This window comes from Pseudophryne corroboree, chromosome 7 (assembly GCF_028390025.1).
Source record: "Pseudophryne corroboree isolate aPseCor3 chromosome 7, aPseCor3.hap2, whole genome shotgun sequence".
In the NCBI taxonomy this organism is placed as follows: Eukaryota; Metazoa; Chordata; class Amphibia; order Anura; family Myobatrachidae; genus Pseudophryne; species Pseudophryne corroboree.
The window spans coordinates 410540612-410560133 of record NC_086450.1 but is presented as its reverse complement, the minus strand read 5'-3'; the positions used below and the strand labels follow the sequence as shown (position 1 = coordinate 410560133).

At 46.7% G+C, this 19522-nt stretch overlaps 1 protein-coding gene across 2 annotated transcripts in view; it reads right to left on the bottom strand.

Moving 5' to 3' along the window:
* The window catches only part of ABCA3 (ATP binding cassette subfamily A member 3), a 90476-nt gene extending 73076 nt beyond the window's left edge, over positions 1–17400 (bottom strand). Inside the window, exon 1 of one of the 2 annotated variants that reach the window (XM_063934691.1) lies at positions 17059–17400. The gene's annotated coding sequence lies outside the window, so the exon portion shown is untranslated. The remainder of the gene's footprint in view (positions 1–17058) is intronic. The other variant, XM_063934690.1, reaches the window with a different exon arrangement.
* Between the last annotated feature and the right edge of the window lie 2122 nt (positions 17401–19522).

The window sequence follows — 19522 nt, the reverse complement described above, 5'->3', positions numbered from 1 at the left end:
TATGTGATAGCAATCTCTCATCCCTTTTACGTGTCTCTACCCCCAACCCACCTCTGCCACATACATGTGACATGCCAATAGAAAAAAATAAATATAAATATGGGAAAAAAAATGTTATACAGAAATATGGGAGATTTAATAAACGTGATGCAAGAATAAAAGGTGTTGAGGAAACCCTGCTCGTGAGAACTAATAAAAGGAGATTTATGGTAAGACTTATCATTGTTAAATCTCTTTCTGAGAGGTATACTGGTTTCGGGAATAACATCGGGGTGTAGAGTTGGATCTTGTTCCGAGGCACCAATAGCCTAAAGCTTTGACTGTTCCGAGGATGCACTGCACCGCCTCCTCTATAGCCCCGCCTCCAAGCACTGGAGATCAGTTTTGTTAACCAGTCCAATGCAGTAGCAGGTAAGAGGAACGGTAGATGTTAGTCACATAGACCCACATTCTCACGACAGGAGAAGGGACCAGCTGCTAATGCCATACAAACACAAAGAAGCTAAGTGCGTCAGGGTGGGTCCCTGTGGAAACCAGTGTACCTCGCAGAAAGAGATTTAACAATGGTAAGTCTTACCATAAATTTCCTTTTCTGCAGCGGGGTACAGCGATATTCCACAGGGAATAACATCGGGGATGTCCTAAAGCAGTTCCTCATGGGAGGGGATGCACTGTAGCAGGCACAAGAACCCGGCGTCCAAAGGAAGCATCCTGGGAGGCAGAAGTATCAAAGGCATAGAACCTGATGAACATGTTCACTGAGGACCATGTAGCGCCTTGCACACTTGTTCAGCGGACGCGCCACGGTGGGCCGCCCAAGAAGGTCCAACAGACCGAGTACAATTGGCCTTGATAGCAGCAGGAGCTGGAAGTCCAGCCTGCGCATAAGTTTGTGCAATCACCATTCTAATCCATCTGGCCAAGGTCTGCTTATTCGCAGGCCAGCCACGATTGTGAAAATCAAAAAGTACAAAGAGAGAATCTGATCTCCTGATAGAGGCAGTCATTTCTACATATATATGGAGAGCCCGTACCACATCTAAAGACTGCTGTTTGGGGGACAAACAAGGCGAGATAAAGGCCGGAACCACAATCTCTTGGTTAAAGGTGGAAAGATGACACCACCTTAGGTAGATAAGCAGTGCAAGTTCTAAGAACTGCCTGGTCACGGTGAAAAATTAGAAAGAGTGGACGACAGGACAAATCGCCTAAGTCAGACAGCCTCCTAGCAGAGGCAATAGCCAACAGAAAAATGACCTTAAACGTAAGGCATTTAAGGCCCAAAGACTCAAGAAGTTTAAACGGAGACTCTTGAAGGGCATTAAGGAAAAAAGACAATCACATGGAGCCACAAGAGGGACATAGGGAGGCTGAATCCGCAGTACGCCCTGAGTGAATGTATGAACATCATGAATAGATACAATTTTCCACTGAAACCACACCGACAAGGCAGATATGTGAACCTTAAGGGAGGCCAGGCGAAGCCCTAAATCCAGGCCTTGTTGCAAAAAAGCCAGAAGTCTGGAAGTAGTAAACTTGTATGAATCGTATTTCTTAGCAGCACACCAGGTGAAGTAAGAATTCCAGACCTTATAATAAATCCGTGCAGAAGCCGGTTTGCGGGTCTTCAACACAGTTTGAATAACCGCCTCAGAAAATCCTTTGGCCCTCAGGAGTGAAGCTTCAAGAGCCACGCCGTCAAAGCCAGTCTTGCCAGGTCCTGGTAAACACAAGGGCCCTGAACGAGGAAGTCTGGGCATTGAGGAAGTAGAAGAGGACGCTCGATCAAGAGAACCTGCAGGTCTGAGAACCAATGCCATCTGGGCCACGCTGGAGTGACTAGAAGCAGTATTCCTCCTTCTTGCTTGAACTTCCGTAGTATCCTGGGCAGGAGTGACACTGGAGGGAACACGTATGACAGCCGAAAGTTCCATGGAATTGCCAGTGCGTCCACGAATGCTGCTTGAGGATCCCTTGTCCTTGCTCCGAAGAACGGAACCTTGTGATTGTGTCGAGACGCCATCAGTTCTACATCTGGTAGACCCCCACTTGTCCACAAGGAGATGAAGACCTCCGGATGAAAACTCCACTCCCCGGCGTGTACATCCTGTCGACTGAGGAAGTCCGCTTCCCAGTTGAGGACCCATGGAATGAACACTGCCGATATTGCTGGCAGATGGCGTTCCGCCCATTGAAGAATGTTTGACACTTCCATCATTGCCATGCGGCTTCGAGTGCCACCTTGATGATTTATGTACACCACCATGGTGGCGTTGTCTGATTGTACTTGTACAGGCCTGTTCTGTACGAAAGTCAGGGCCAGTGTCAACGCATTGAACACTGCCTGCATTTCCAGAATGTTTATCGGGAGGAGAGATTCCTCCCTGGTCCACCGACCCTGGAGAGAGTGTTGCTCCAACACCGCGCCCCAACCCCTCAGACTGGCATCCGTCGTTATGAGGACCCAGTTGGAGATCCAGAAGGGACGACCCCTGCTCAATTGTTGGTCCTATAAGCAACCAACTTAGTGACAGACGAACCTCCGGAGTCAAGGAGATCATTTGAGACCTGATCCGGTGAGGCAGGCCATCCCAATTGGAAAGGATTGACCTCTGCAGAGGGCATGAATGAAATTGAGCGTACTTTACCATGTCGAAAGCCGACACCATGAGGCCTAGTACTTGCATAGCCGATTGTATCGACACTCTTTGGCGAGAGAGGAAGCATCTGATTCTGTCCTGAAGTTTCAGGACCTTCTCTGGAGACAAGAACAAATGTTGGTTGTCCAGTAATGCCCCCAGGTGCACCATGTTCTGAGCAGGGACCAGTGAAGATTTCTTCCAGTTGATGAGCCACCCGTGGGCTTGTAGGAATTGGACCATCAGTTCCAGATGACTGAGGAGAACCTCTGGGGAGTTCGCCAGGATCAACAAATCGTCCAGATACGGCAGGATCCCAATACCCTGACAGCGGAGAAGGGCCGTCATGACCTTGGTGAAGATCAGAGGAGCCGTGGTCAGTCCAAAAGGCAAGGCTTGGAACTGATAATGAAGGTTGCCAATAGCAAACAGTAGATATTGCTGATGCGACGTGGCAATAGGTATGTGTAGGTAAGCATCCTGTATATCCAGGGATACCATATAGTCCTTGTGTTCCAAAGACAGTACAATAGAGCGCAGAGTTTCCATACGGAATTTGGACACCCTCACAAATTTGTTCAAAGATTTGAGGTTGAGTATAGGCCGGGAGGATCCATTCGGCTTCGGAACTAGAAACAGCGTCGAATAGTATCCTCTGCCTCTCTGAGACAGAGGCACCGGCACTATTACTCCTGTATCCAGGAGGGATTGGACAACCAAATGTAGGAGATTGTGCTTTTAACGGATCCGAAGGGATAACAGTTGAGAAAAACAGGCAAGGCCGACGTCTCTTGAAAGAGATCGCATACCTGTGAGAGACCACTTCCTGCACCCAGGCATCCGAAGTGGTCTTTAACCATACCTGGGCGAACTGCAGAAGTCGGCCTCCCACCCTGGGGTCACCCAGGGGGAGGCCCGCCCCGTCATGCAGCAAGCTTGTCCGGTTTGGAAGCAGGCTGACGGGCGGGCCAAGAACGTTTAGGTTTGGGCTTAGAGGACTTGGAAGTGTGAGCCTGTCTCTGGTACGCCTGACCCTTTGCTTTACCTGGAGCTCGAAAGGAACGAAAAGTAGCACTCTCAGCCTTCAGGACCGAAGGATTAGTACTAGGGAGAAAAGCAGTCTTGGCTGACGCCAAGTCGGTCACAATCTTGTTCAGATCATCTCCAAATGGTATATCTCCCTTAAAAGGAAGTACCTCCAGGGTCTTCTTAGAGTCCAGGTCCATCAACCAGGACCGTAACCACAGAATCCTGTGAGCCAGGATACACGCAGTAGATGCCTTTGCCGCCATAAAGCCTGCATCAGAGGCCGCCTCCTGAATATACTGGGAGGCTGTGGTAGTATAGGACAGATATTATCTGGCAGTGTCAGAAAAATTCAGAGGTAGCTCTTCCTCAATTGTTTGAACCCATGCTTCAATGCCTTTTGCAGCCCAAGAGGCTGCGATAGTGGGTCTATATACAGCACCTATAAGAGTGTAAATAGACTTCAAGCAACCCTCCACACGCTTATCCGTCGGTTCCTTCAAAGAGGTGACGGTGGTGACAGGCAGAGTAGATGACACCACAAAACGGGCTACATGTGAGTCCACTGGTGGTGGGGTTTCCCACTTGTTACTCAACTCCGCAGAGATAGGATAACGAGCTAGCATCTTTATAGAAAGGGAAATTTCTTTCCTGGAGAAGACTAGGATTCCTGACATATGTCAATTAAATGGTCAGAATGTGGTAAGACTAATTTAGTATCCTTCGGACGTTTGAATTTATAAGGTTTCTTAGACGTATCAGGAGGGTCAATCTCATCATCAATTTGATAGCCTCCACTAAGTCAGGAACATCAACCTGTGTTGTAGAATCTTCATTAGAAGCAGCGGTATCAGCATCTTATGGATCAGTACATTCCCCATCCGAATCTGAAGAATCATCCGAAATATTAGTGGCTTGTGAGGAAAAATAAGAATTTACTTACCGATAATTCTATTTCTCATAGTCCGTAGTGGATGCTGGGGACTCCGTAAGGACCATGGGGAATAGCGGCTCCGCAGGAGACTGGGCACATCTAAAGAAAGCTTTAGGACTAACTGGTGTGCACTGGTTCCTCCCCCTATGACCCTCCTCCAAGCCTCAGTTAGGATACTGTGCCCGGACGAGCGTACACAATAAGGAAGGATTTTGAATCCCGGGTAAGACTCATACCAGCCACACCAATCACACCGTATAACTTGTGATCTGAACCCAGTTAACAGTATGATAACAGAGGAGCCTCTGAAAAGATGTCTCCCAACAATAATAACCCGATTTTTGTAACAATAACTATGTACAAGTATTGCAGACAATCCGCACTTGCGATGGGCGCCCAGCATCCACTACGGACTATGAGAAATAGAATTATCGGTAAGTAAATTCTTATTTTCTCTAACGTCCTAAGTGGATGCTGGGGACTCCGTAAGGACCATGGGGATTATACCAAAGCTCCCAAACGGGCGGGAGAGTGCGGATGACTCTGCAGCACCGAATGAGAGAACTCCAGGTCCTCCTCAGCCAGGGTATCAAATTTGTAGAATTTAGCAAACGTGTTTGCCCCTGACCAAGTAGCTGCTCGGCAAAGTTGTAAAGCCGAGACCCCTCGGGCAGCCGCCCAAGATGAGCCCACTTTCCTTGTGGAACGGGCTTTTACAGATTTTAGCTGTGGCAGGCCTGCCACAGAATGTGCAAGCTGAATTGTACTACAAATCCAACGAGCAATAGTCTGCTTAGAAGCAGGAGCACCCAGCTTGTTGGGTGCATACAGGATAAACAGCGAGTCAGATTTCCTGACTCCAGCCGTCCTGGAAATATTTTCAGGGCCCTGACAACATCCAGCAACTTGGATTCCTCCAAGTCCCTAGTAGCCGCAGGCACCACAATAGGTTGGTTCAGGTGAAAACGCTGGAACCACCTTAGGGAGAAACTGAGGACGAGTCCTCAATTCCGCCCAGTCCGAATGGAAAATCAGATAAGGGCTTTTACAAGATAAAGCCGCCAATTCTGACACGCGCCTGGCCCAGGCCAGGGCCAACAGCATGACCACTTTCCATGTGAGATATTTTAACTCCACAGATTTAAGTGGTTCAAACCAATGTGACTTTTGGAACCCAAACTACATTGAGATCCCAAATTGCCACTGGAGGCACAAAAGGAGGCTGTATATGCAGTACCCCTTTTACAAACGTCTAAACTTCAGGGACTGAAGCTAGTTCTTTTTTGGAAGAAAATTGACAGGGCCGAAATCTGAACCTTAATGGACCCCAATTTCAGGCCCAAAGACACTCCTGTTTGCAGGAAATGTAGGAATCGACCCAGTTGAATTTCCTCCGTCGGGCCTTACTGGCCTCGCACTACGCAACATATTTTCGCCAATTGCGGTGATAATGTTTTTGCGGTTACATCCTTCCTGGCTTTAGATCAGGATATGGATGACTTCATCCGGAATGCCTTTTTTCCTTCAGGATCCGGTGTTCAACCGGCATGCCGTCAAACGCAGCCGCGGTAAGTCTTGGAACAGACAAGGTCCTTGCTGGAGCAGGTCCCTTCTTAGAGGTAGAGGCCACGGATCCTCCGTGAGCATCTCTTGAAGTTCCGGTTACCAAGTCCTTCTTGGCCAATCCGGAGCCACGAATATAGTGCTTTCTCCTCTCCATCTTATCAATCTCAGTACCTTGGGTATGAGAGGCAGAGGAGGGAACACATACACTGACTGGTACACCCACGGTGTTACCAGAGCGTCTACAACTATTGCCTGAGGGTCTCTTGACCTGGCGCAATACCTGTCGAGTTTTTTAATCATGTGGACGACTTCTGGGTGAAGTCCCCACTCTCCCGGGTGGAGGTCGTGCTGAGGAAGTCTGCTTCCCAGTTGTCCACTCCCGGAATGAATACTGTTGACAGTGCTATCACATGATTTTCCGCCCAGCGAAGAATCCCTGCAGCTTCTGCCATTGCCCTCCTGCTTCTTGTGCCACCCTGTCTGTTTACGTGGGTGACTGCCATGATGTTGTCCGACTGGATCAACACCGGCTGACCTTGAAGCAGAGGTCTTGCTAAGCTTAGAGCATTGTAAATGGCCCTTAGCTTCAGGATATTTATGTGAAGTGATGTATCCAGGCTTGACCCTAAGCCCTGGATATTCCTTCCCTGTGTGACTGCTCCCCAGCCTCGCAGGCTGGCATCCGTGGTCACCAGGACCCAGTCCTGAATGCCGAATCTGCGGCCCTCTAGAAGATGAGCACTCTGCAACCACCACAGGATGGATACCCTTGTCCTTGGTGACAGGGTTATCCGCTGATGCATCTGAAAATGCGACCCGGACCATTTGTCCAGTAGGTTCCACTGGAAAGTTCTTGCGTGGAATCTAACGAATGGGATTGCTTCGTAGGAAGCCACCATTTTTACCCAGAACCCTTGTGCATTGATGCACTGAGACTTGGCTCGGTTTTAGGAGGTTCCTGACTAGCTCGGATAACTCCCTGGCTTTCTCTTCCGGGAGAAACACCTTTTTTCTGGACTGTGTCCAGGAACATCCCTAGGAAACAGAAGACAAGTCGTCGGAACCAGCTGCGATTTTGGAATATTGAGAATCCAATCGTGCTGCTGCAACACTACCTGAGATAGTGCTACACCGACTTCCAACTGTTCCCTGGATCTTACCCTTATCAGGGAATAGTCCAAGTAAGGGATAACTAAAATTCCCTTCCTTCGAAGGGATATCATTTCGGCCATTACCTTGGTAAAGACCCGGGGTGCCGTGGACCATCCCTACGGCAGCGTCTGAACTGATAGTGACAGTTCTGTACCATAACCTGAGGTACCCTTGGTGAGAAGGGTAAATTTTGACATGAAGGTAAGCATCCTTGAAGTCCCGAGACATCATGTAGTCCCCTTCTTCCAGGTTCGCAATCACTGCTCTGAGTGACTCAATCTTGAATTTGAACCTCTGTATGTAAGTGTTCAAAGATTTTAGATTTAGATTTAGAATCGGTCTCACCGAGCCATCTGGCTTCGGTACCACAATAGTGTGGAATAATACCCCGTTCCCTGTTGCAGGAGGGGTACCTTGATTATCACCTGCTGGGAATACAGCTTGTGAATGGCTTCCAAAACTGCCTCCCTGTCAGAGGGAGACGTCGGTAAAGCCGACTTTTGGAAACGGCGAGGGGGAGACGTCTCGAATTCCAATATGTACCCTTGAGATATTACCTGAAGGATCCAGGGGTCTACTTGCGAGTGAGCCCACTGCGCACTGAAATTCATTGAGAACGGGCCCCCACCGTGCCTGAGCTTGTAAGGCCCTAGCGTCATACTGAGGGCTTGGCAGAGGCGGTAGAGGGTTTCTGTTCCTGGGAACTGGCTAATCTCTTCAGCCTTTTTCCTCTCCCTCTGTCACGAGCAGAAAAGAGGAACCTTTTGTCCGCTTGCCAACAAAGGACTGCGCCTGATAATACGGCGTCTTATTTTGAGAGGCGACCTGGGGTACAAACGTGGATTTCCCAGTTGTTGCCGTGGCCACCAGGTCTAAAAGACCGACCCCAAATGTCCCTTTTCAAAGGCAATACTTCCAAATGCCGTTTGGAATCCGCATCACCTGACCATTTTACTGGTAGAATTGGACAACGCACTTATACTTGATGCCAGTCGGCAAATATTCCGCTGTGCATCATGCATATATAGAAATGCATCTTTTAAATGCTCTATAGGCAATAATATACTATCCTTATCTAGGATATCAATATTTCCAGTCAGGGAATCCGACCATGCCAACCCAGCACTGCACCTCCAGGCTGAGGCGATTGCTGGTCGCAGTATAACACCAGTATGTGTGTGAATACATTTTTGGATACCCTCCTGCTTTCTATCAGCAGGATCCTTAAGGGCGGCCATCTCATAAGAGGGTAGAGCCCTTGTTCTTACAAGCGTGTGAGCGCCTTATCCCCCCTAGGGGGTGTTTCCCAACGCACCCTAACCTCTGGCGGGAAAGGGTATACACCAATACTTTTTAAGAAATTATCAATTGTTATCGGGGGGAAACCCACGCATCATCACACACCTCATTTTATTTCTCAGATTCAGGAAAACTACAGGTAGTTTTTCCCTCACCGAACATAATAGCCCTTTTTGGTGGTACTCGTATTATCAGAAATGTATAAAACATTTTCCATTGTCTCAATAATGTAACGTGTGGCCCTACTGGAAATCACGGTTGTCTCTTCACCGTCGACACAGGAGTCAGTATCCGTGTCGGCGTCTGTATCTGCCATCTGAGGTAACGGGCGCTTTAGAGCCCCTGACGGCCTATGAGACGTCTGGACAGGCACAAGCTGAGTAGCCGGCTGTCTCATGTCAACCACTGTTTTTTTATACAGAGCTGACACTGTCACGTAATTTTCAACAGTACATCCACTCAGGTGTCGACCCCCTAGGTGGTGACATCACTGTTACAGACACTCTGCTCCGTCTCCACATCATTTTTCTCCTCATACATGTCGACACAAACGTACCGACACACAGCACACACACAGGGAATGCTCTGATAGAGGACAGGACCCCACTAGCCCTTTGGGGAGACAGAGGGAGAGTATGCCAGCACACACCAGAGCGCTATATATATATATATATATATATATATATATATATATATACAGGGATAACCTTATATAAGTGTTTTTCCCCTTATAGCTGCTGTATGTTTTAATACTGCGCCTAATTTGTGCCCCCCTCTCTTTTTTTAACCCTTTCTGTAGTGTAGTGACTGCAGGGAAGAACCAGGGAGCTTCCCTCCAACTGAGCTGTGAGGGAAAATGGCGCCAGTGTGCTGAGGAGATAGGCTCCGCCCCCTTTTCGGCGGCCTTATCTCCCGTTTTTCTGTATATTCTGGCAGGGGTTAAATGCATCCATATAGCCCAGGAGCTATATGTGATGTATTTTTTGCCATGTAAGGTATTTTTATCATGTTTTATTGCGTCTCAGGGCGCCCCCCCCAGCGCCCTGCACCCTCAGTGACCGGAGTATGAAGTGTGCTGAGAGCAATGGCGCACAGCTGCAGTGCTGTGCGCTACCTTATTGAAGACAGGAATGTCTTCTGCCGCCGATTTTTCCGGACCTCTTCGCTCTTCTGGCTCTGTAAGGGGGCCGGCGGCGCGGCTCCGGGACCCATCCAGGCTGGGCCTGTGATCGTCCCTCTGGAGCTAATGTCCAGTAGCCAAGAAGCCCAATCCACTCTGCACGCAGGTGAGTTCGCTTCTTCTCCCCTTAGTCCCTCGATGCAGTGAGCCTGTTGCCAGCAGGTCTCACTGAAAATAACAAACCTAAACTAAAACTTTCACTAAGAAGCTCAGGAGAGCCCCTAGTGTGCACCCTTCTCGTCGGGCACAGAAATCTAACTGAGGCTTGGAGGAGGGTCATAGGGGGAGGAGCCAGTGCACACCAGTTAGTCCTAAAGCTTTCTTTAGATGTGCCCAGTCTCCTGCGGAGCCGCTATTCCCCATGGTCCTTACGGAGTCCCCAGCATCCACTTAGGACGTTAGAGAAAAATGGCCCGCTTAGATGACCCTTTGGTCCCAGTAGGGCGAGGGTTAGGTTTTTGTTTAACCAAGGACTGATTTAATTGCTGTAACTGGCTTGACAGAGTATCCGCCCATGGTGGATTAACTACAGGGACAATATGTGGCTGTAATGGCAAAGGAGGTCCCACCGGGGGCGCAAGTCTTGTTACAAGCGTAGTCAGCATATTTGAAAATGCAGCCCAAGGTGGATCTGCCACAGGTGCTGCGGGCTGACTAGGGGGTGCAGAACACCCAGTACCTGAACCCTCAGCAGAAATCATTTCCTCAAGTAAATCCGTTGCGCCAGCACTGCATGATGCAGGAGCGTCTGTGGATTTCCCGCCCTGTGTAGCAGACATTATTGGGAATGTAGCCTTAGGGCGTATCAGTACAATATAGCCAGACAAACACAATACCTGACAAAAAACCCCTAAGATATGTAAGCAGAAGGATTGGAGTTCTTGAAATGTGCACAAGGCAGCTTTAACCGGTGTAAATTGTCTAGCAGGATGCCACCCCACCCCGAAAAGACAGAAATTTCACAAGAAAAAGACTGGGCAATACTGGGCACTGTGCAACCCCTTTTACTCCAAGAAGCCAACCTTTGAGGTATTTTTATCATTTAATGCATTTTATGAATTTTGGATTTTTTTAAAATATATTTTTGGATGCGATTTATGTTTTTAATTGAGTCTCCTTCCAAGGAGTGACTAGTGACTGCTTATGTACGTGTTTTGTTTCCCAACAATGGGATGTCTGTATGAATTAAATTTTTTATAAAAATGGATTGATTGGCACCATTTTTTATTTCTGGATTTGGAACTGCCAAACGACACACTGGTTCTCTGAAGTCTGAAATAATTGTGGACTCAAAGATACCTTGATAAGAATATCTTCACTTCTTGTCCTGTGAGTGTGGTATGCACCTTTATTGATACAACAATATAGGAGAAAGATACCTTTATACACTTGACTCTCCCCACTTTAAAGTGAGTTTAGGTATGCTTTTCCATGCATACTATATGGTGAAGGACACTTAAAGAGGGTGAAGAATTCCAAAAGAAACCTTTCTGTGCACACATCTGTTCTCCTTAGTGTGAGTTGGGGTACGCACTCTATACGGATCCCCTGTTTATATTAGTGTCCCTTTCTATTTTGATGGGATAAGGACAGCTCTATCTATCTAAAAAGAAAATAGTGCATAAAATAATATCACACATTGTACGTTTGCTTCTTCTGTCTTTATATACAACCACTGGATATCAACTGCACCAATTGAGAAACACTTGTTGAGCCATCGGTTGCTTGAAGTCTGAATTGGTTGTGGATTCTAAAGATACCTTGATAGGAATATCTCCATTTTTTGTCCTGTGAGTGTGGTATGCATTTCCATTTGATACAGCAGTAACAGGAGAAAAGATACCTTTATATATTTGACTCATTCCCACTTTAAAGTGAGTTTAGGTATGCTTTTCCCTGCATACTTTATGGTGAAGGACACACAAAGAGGGTGAAGATTTTCAAAAGAAACCTTTCTGCATACATATCCGCTTCTCCTAGTGTGAGTTGGGGTACGCACCTCATATAGATCCCCCACCTATGCTATTGCTTCTCTTTTCTTGATGGGATCAGGTTGATTTTATATATGAAAAGAAAAATTATCACATGAAACAATACTACACATTGCATGTTTGCTTTTTCTGTTTTCATATAAAATCATTGGACATTAACTACATCATTTGAGAACGTCCTTTGAACATTTGAGGATCAACCCAACGAGAAGATCTCCAAGGGACGTATATATTATATTTATTTTATTTTTTACTTTGGCGCTTATACTGAAAAAAATTCCCCTAAGATATGTAACCGCAATTGCAGAGCACAAAAAGAGGATTTAAGTGGTATGAGGTGACTGAAACACACAGTGAAAAATACAAAACAGTATATCCTGTGGATCACTATATGGTATATGAGACCCTGACGCACTTAGACCCCCAGGGCACAGAATATAGTGATAGCAATATGTGTGATACACAGTACAGAATCCACACAACAGCTATAGGCACACACAGTCACAGGTACAATGCAGAAATGATTACATATAAAAAATAAAACTGCACTGGACTAGTAATACTACATATAGAAATGTATGTATACAGATATAACAATGCACAGTAAATACTGGATGTGTATCACAGAATACTAAATATTCATATAGCAGTACACTTGTTCTTAACTAACGCTGTCTAAACGACATGTAGAATACTTAAGTGTCCTGTAAATGTGTAAATGCACAGCGCTGATGAGGCAAGCGGCTTTCCAGAGGAGACAGTGCCCAGCAGTCCCATGATCAGCGCAGCTCTGTGTAATGGCGCCCAAACGCTGACAGGGAGTGAGGGAATGAGAGAGAGAGAAATGCAGCTCCAGGGCGGGGACACCTGCTGTAGATGGAGCTATGGGAGGGGCTACAGGTCAGCGCCTTATCCCCTCTACTGGACTTCACCACCGGGTACTATGGAGCCTATAATAAATGGATTTTAGTAAATCCGACCTGTGCTCAGCGCGCGGTCCGTCTCCAGGGACCACGACCGGGTTGCGATTTCGGCGGGTCCCACCTGGGGGACCCTCTTACCTCCTCCCTGAAGTGAGGCCACGCGATCCAGGAGAGCAGCAGCGGTGATGTGTGCCTGATGGCCGGAGCCCCTTCGCTGCAAGTACCCGCAACCAGGACGCAGGAGTATGCAGCGCTGCTGGGGGAGGTGGTGGAGCCGCAGCCCAGAATGTCAGCATGACACACACAGCATCTAGTGCCTATGCTGTGGCCCCTGAAGTCTTCTTTCTTCTTAAAAAGCTCTTATTAGGGCTGCCCTGCCTGCACTGCAAGCACCAACTTACAAACTGAACTCCAGAGCCTGGAGGCAGGGCTATAGAGGAGGCGGTGCAGTGCATCCTGGGAACAGTCAAAGCTTTAGCCCGTTGGTGCCTCGGATCAAGATCCAACTCTACACCCCAATATTAATCCCTGTGGAATACCAGTGTACCCCGCTGCAGAAAGTACTATTTAGGGTAGAGATTGAGACAGCAGGGAGTGGTATCGATGTGAGACATACAGGTGTGAGTAGGGTGGGCACAAGTAAGGCGATGGGATTTCAGACAAGGAGAAGGACAGGAGAGGAGATTATGTCATCAGCATAGCGGTGGCACTGTGGATAAATAAGTTAATTGATTAATATATATAAGAGATGTATAGAGGTGTAGGAATTGAGCTTCATGGGAATCCAACAGACAGACAATGGGTGAGATCCAATTAGCACCAGAGCTTGCCAATTGACTGCATCATGCCAGGCACTTAACCCAAGCGATCACATATCTATATATTAATTGTGTAAGGTCTGTCCCAGTTCCAGCATGCAGTGAGAGGTGGGCACGGGGACACAGGACAAGCAGCTGTAGCAGTCAGAGCTGGCTGTGGAGCTACAAATAGAGGGGGTGGGGCTGGACAGAATGTGGGTGGGGCAAAGCAGGGGGAGGGTAGACTGAGGTGACCTTTACTAAGAATAATAATTTGATATAGTGCTTATCTCCAATATAACGCAATATAGAAACTCATGTACATATTATCAGAATAAACAGCCAGTAGCGTGTTCACCAATTCAAAATTAAGACCGCCTGTGTATAATAACCAACAGTGTACACCATACCATACAGAATATACAGATTAATGTTACCCCTAATGCAAATTAGAAAAATATTAAGCAGTCAGAGACCATACAAAAGGGATAAGATATTTTACACTGGTCTGGTACTCTAAAATCCCATTAGAAACAGTAGGGAGTACATTACTTCTTAAGGGGGGTACACACGGAGAGATCCGTGCTTAAAATCTAAGCAATCTTGCTAGATTGCTTAGATTTTAAGCACGGATCTGCCGTGTGTATGCCCTCCAGCGATAGCGATGCGCGGCCCCGCGCATCGCTATCGCCGATGCTAGATTGAGCTGCATGCAGGCTCAATCTAGCGGGTCGCTCACTTCACCGTTGTGTGAAGTGAGCGGCCCCCCCGTCGGCTTTCCCCCTGTGCTGAGCGGGGTGAGAGATGTGTGTTGAGCGGTCTGTGTTAAGATCGCTCAGCACACATCTCTCCCGTGAGTACCCCCCTTTATACTACACAATGGGGCAGATGTATTAACCTGGAGAAGGCATAAGGAAGTGATAAACCAGTGATAAGTGTAAGGTGATAAAGGAACCAGCCAATCGGATCCTAACTGTTAATTTACATATTGGAGCTGATTGGCTGGTGTCTTTCACCTTGCACTTATCACTGGATCCTTATGCCTTCTCCAGGTTAATACATCTGCCCCAATGTTACATTTACAAAAAGTCCATATATGAGCCCTTTTTAACTTAAACACAACGGTTTCAACACAGACGTGACAAAAGGCATCATTAATCAGCACTGATCAATACGCCCACAGAGATAGAATAATCTGGTGATGCTACTATAGTCTGTAATGTCTGTAAATACAAACGTGGATTCTGATGTCATTGCTTGTAATCAGTGATTTCTGAGGTCATCACTTCAGTGTTCATTAAGAAAATGTAAACTTGGATGTCAGTGACCTGTATAACTGCACTAGGAGCTGTGACTCCATGCTTTTATATGGTCATGGAATTCCTGGTAACTTCTGATATTATTTATTTATTACCAGTTATTTATATAGCACACACATATTCCGCATCGCTTTACAGAGAACACTTGCCCATTCACATCAGTCCCTGCCCCAGTGGAGCTTACAATCTATATTCCCGATCACATGTGCACGCACACACATTCACACTAGGGTTAATATTGTTGGGAGCCAATTAACCTACCTGTATATTTTTGGATTGTGGGAGGAAACCGTAGTACCCGGTGGAAACCCACGCAAGTACGGGAAGAATATACAAACTCCACACAGTTAGGGCCATGGTGGGAATCGAACCCATGACCTCAGTGCTGTGAGGCAGTAATGATAACCATTACACCATCCTTACTGATATCAATACAGATTACAATTGGAGTACAGTATTCCATATCTAACTTACAAGATTTCTACATAGTACATTAAGTCCCACACAAACACACACAATATCCTTCCCAACCCCTACTAACATATACAATCACATGCTAGTGCAAAGCTCCAGTTACCCAGTTTATGCATATGCAGCTTATAGAAAATGTCCTTAAAAAAAAAAAAAAAAAATACTCATACCCATTTTCCCCCTACTAAGCACGGGTCGCAGCCGGGAGCCTGACACGGGTGCTACCCGGCTGCGGCCCGTGCTCAGCCCCCTTTCCCACTGCGCTCACCAACCCGGCAGGAGACCCTTTTCCCACTAGCAAGAAATACGGGTAAATGCGCGCCCTTGTGCATTTACCCGTGTTTTTTGAGCTAGTGGAAAAGGGGTATAAGACATATTCATGTTGACAAATATACACGGTCGGAATAACCACTTGTCTAGTATCTGTTTTGCACTGTGCATTACAGATTGAAGTCTTACTTCTGTTTGTAAGTAGGGTGGGGGATGGGGTTTTTTCTGAACAATAAATAAGGCTATGCAATTTTACTGACTGCTAGTACATATGCAGACAGTCTTCTACTGTGACTAAAGGCTACTTAGCAAACTCATAAAATACTATAATAAAATGAGTGGATTCTGCTCTGTACATAATTCTGCAAATGTTTTCTTTTGACTCAGAAAGTCATAGACAATATATCATTGTCAGTACAAGTAATGTGATTGTATACTATTTAATATACAACAGGGTACTTCCACTAACCAGTGCCCCCTTTCTATCAAGGGTATGGAACAGATGTCACGACAGGTTTTTAGGCAGATTAATCCATACAGATTAAACATGAGATAAAAGGGGACTGCACATCTTTGTGATGCATGTCACACCTAGGTTACCTACAACACGCTACCATAAACATCTGCTGTGCGTAAAACCACCGCCTAAACCGGGGAGCTCAGTAAAGCCGTACAGAGAGCAAGCTCTTGGGTACAGCATCCTTCCTGTTAGTACTCAGCAATTTATGCACTGCCTTAAACATTGTATATAAAAAAAGAGCAAGGTAACATATTTTCATGACTTTGTACCATACCATGGTATATGTTTTGGTCCCTGTTATTTTACAACCTGACATGCACAAGGCCTCTTTTAGATGGCGTGTGCCAACAATGGCTGTAACCTGCAGGTATACAAGGCTTAAATGTATGTGCTTTCCCTATACATAAAAAGAAATAAACAGTACTATAGAACACAGAATAATGTTTACAATAAACAAGGGAAAGTTGGCCCTAGTGAGCAATGCAAACCGGTAATTCTTGATGTTCAGGATTCTTAGTCCAGAAATAGAACTTACCTTTGCAATGATCTTAAATATTAAATATTCACCTTCAGCAATTTTGTTTCTTTCAACAAATATAACTATATAACTGTGCGGCACAGGCAGGCTCCTGTGGACGGGGTAAGGGATGGCGGAACCTTCCACTCAGTATACCATGGAACCCCAAGAACCCATAGCTAGTGAGCCAGTCGCTCAGATCCCTCTAACAAAGGATGCACTGACTGGCTTTATTACTATGGGTTGCTAGGCTCTGAATGAGGTAGGGGGGGTCTTCCCCTGAGTACAGGACTCTCTGCTGCTTATTGTCCCTGGGGTCACCTGCTCTCTGCATAGGATCAGATGCTCAGAGGTTATTGCATGGGGTAGGGTCTGTCACTGCAGATGATCTCCCCTAATACTAATGCAGCCAGCAATATAGGAGGCCTGACACTGGGCGTTGATCAGTGTATACCTCAGTACATACCAGCCTCCCTCTGTCTGTATTATCCAGTACAGGACACCTCTTAGGCCAGGGGCTGTGGTCTCATTGTGTCTCCTGCTCTCGGTGAGTGTCTCAGGTCCTCCGGTATCTGCTCTTTGTGCAGCATAAGGCCTCAGGCAATGCCCTCTCACTGTATCCAGCTATCGGCAGCTGCCTCCCTCTCTGGGTGGCTGTCTCTCAGTATGTCGGAGGACAGGTGCAGCAGTCTCACACCGGGGCTGTCTCGCAGGGAAAACAGACAGCCGGTGACGTCACCTCCCTCCCAGAGACACCAACAACTCCAGCCTCATCCTCCAGCCGCTTCCGGGTACGGTCACATGACCCGAGCCAGGCTACCAGTCACGTGATGCCAGCACTCTAAACAAAAACTCTATGACAATAGTAGGGTATAGGTTTCAGTGAATGTGTATATATGTATTATTATTATTACTACTACTATTATTATTATTATTATTAGCATCATTATTTTTATTTCTCTATTTACCTGGGGGGGGGGGGCAGTCTATTGTTAACTAAATGCTATTGATAGGACTGGCAGGGACTTGTAGTTCTACAACAGCTAGAACAGGACAAGTTGTTATGGAGTGTTATAGATAAGGTTATGATTTACTAGCTGGGTGTACAAATTATAACCTGCTAGATCTGCCAGCATTTTCCTGTCTTTCCTCACTGGTAATAATAATAAGATTTTACTTACCGGTAAATCTATTTCTCGTAGTCCGTAGTGGATGCTGGGGACTCCGTAAGGACCATGGGGAATAGAAGGGCTCCGCAGGAGACATGGGCACTTTAAGAAACAATTTAGATTCTGGTGTGCTCTGGCGCCTCCCTCTATGTCCCTCCTCCAGACCTCAGTTAGAGAAACTGTGCCCGGAAGAGCTGACAGTACAAGGAAAGGATTTTGGAAATCCAGGGCAAGACTCATACCAGCCACACCAATCACACCGTATAACTTGTGAAAAACTTACCCAGTCAACAGTATGAACAACAACAGAGCATCAGTTCAACCCTGATGCAACAATAACATAGCCCTTATTGCAGCAATAACTATATACAAGTATTGCAGAAAAAGTCCGCACTTGGGACGGGCGCCCAGCATCCACTACGGACTACGAGAAATAGATTTACCGGTAAGTAAAATCTTATTTTCTCTAACGTCCTAGTGGATGCTGGGGACTCCGTAAGGACCATGGGGATTATACCAAAGCTCCCAAACGGGCGGGAGAGTGCGGATGACTCTACAGCACCGATTGAGCAAACAATAGGTTGTCCTCAGCCAGGGTATCAAACTTGTAGAACTTTGCAAAAGTGTTTGAACCTGACCAAGTAGCAGCTCGGCATAGTTGTAACGCCGAGACCCCTCGGGTAGTCGCCCAAGAAGAGCCCACCTTCCTAGTGGAATGGGCTTTAACTGATTTTGGCAGCGGCAATCCAGCCGCAGAATGAGCCTGCTGAATCGTGTTACAGATCCAGCGAGCAATAGTTTGCTTTGAAGCAGGAGCACCCAGCTTGTTGGATGCATACAGGATAAACAGTGACTCCGTTTTCCTGACTCTAGCCGTTCTGGCTACATAAACCTTCAAAGCCCTGACCACATCCAGTAACTCGGAATCCTCCAAGTCACGAGTAGCCACAGGCACCACAATAGGTTGGTTCATATGAAAAAAGATGACACCACTTTTGAAAGAAATTGTGGACGGGTCCGCAATTCTGCTCTATCTATATGTAAAACCAGATAGGGGCTTTTATGTGACAAAGCCGCTAATTCTGACACACGCCTAGCCGAAGCCAAGGCTAATAGCATGACCACTTTCCACGTGAGATATTTTAACTCCACGGTTTTAAGTGGTTCAAACCAGTGTAATTTCAGGAAACTTAACACCACGTTAAGATCCCAAGGTGCCACTGGAGGCACAAAAGGAGGCTGAATATGCAGCACTCCCTTACAGACGTCTGAACTTCTGGTAGAGAACCCAACTCTTTTCGAAAGAAAATGGATAGGGACGAAATCTGGACCTTAATGGAACCCAATTTTAGGCCCAAATTCACTCCTGACTGTAGGAAGTGAAGGAAACGGCCCAGCTGGAATTCCTCTGTAGAAGCATTCCTGGCCTCACACCAAGAAACATATTTTCGCCATACACGGTGATAATGTTTAGCTGTCACGTCCTTCCTAGCCTTTATCCGCGTAGGAATGACCTCATCCGGAATGCCCTTTTCTGCTAGGATCCGGCGTTCAACCGCCATGCCGTCAAACGCAGCCGCGGTAAGTCTTGGAACAGACAGGGCCCCTGTTGCAACAGGTCCTGTCTTAGAGGAAGAGGCCACGGGTCCTCTGTGAGCATTTCTTTCAGATCTGGATACCAGGTCCGTCGTGGCCAATCTGGAACAATGAGGATTGTTCTCACTCCTCTTTTTCTTATTATCCTCAGCA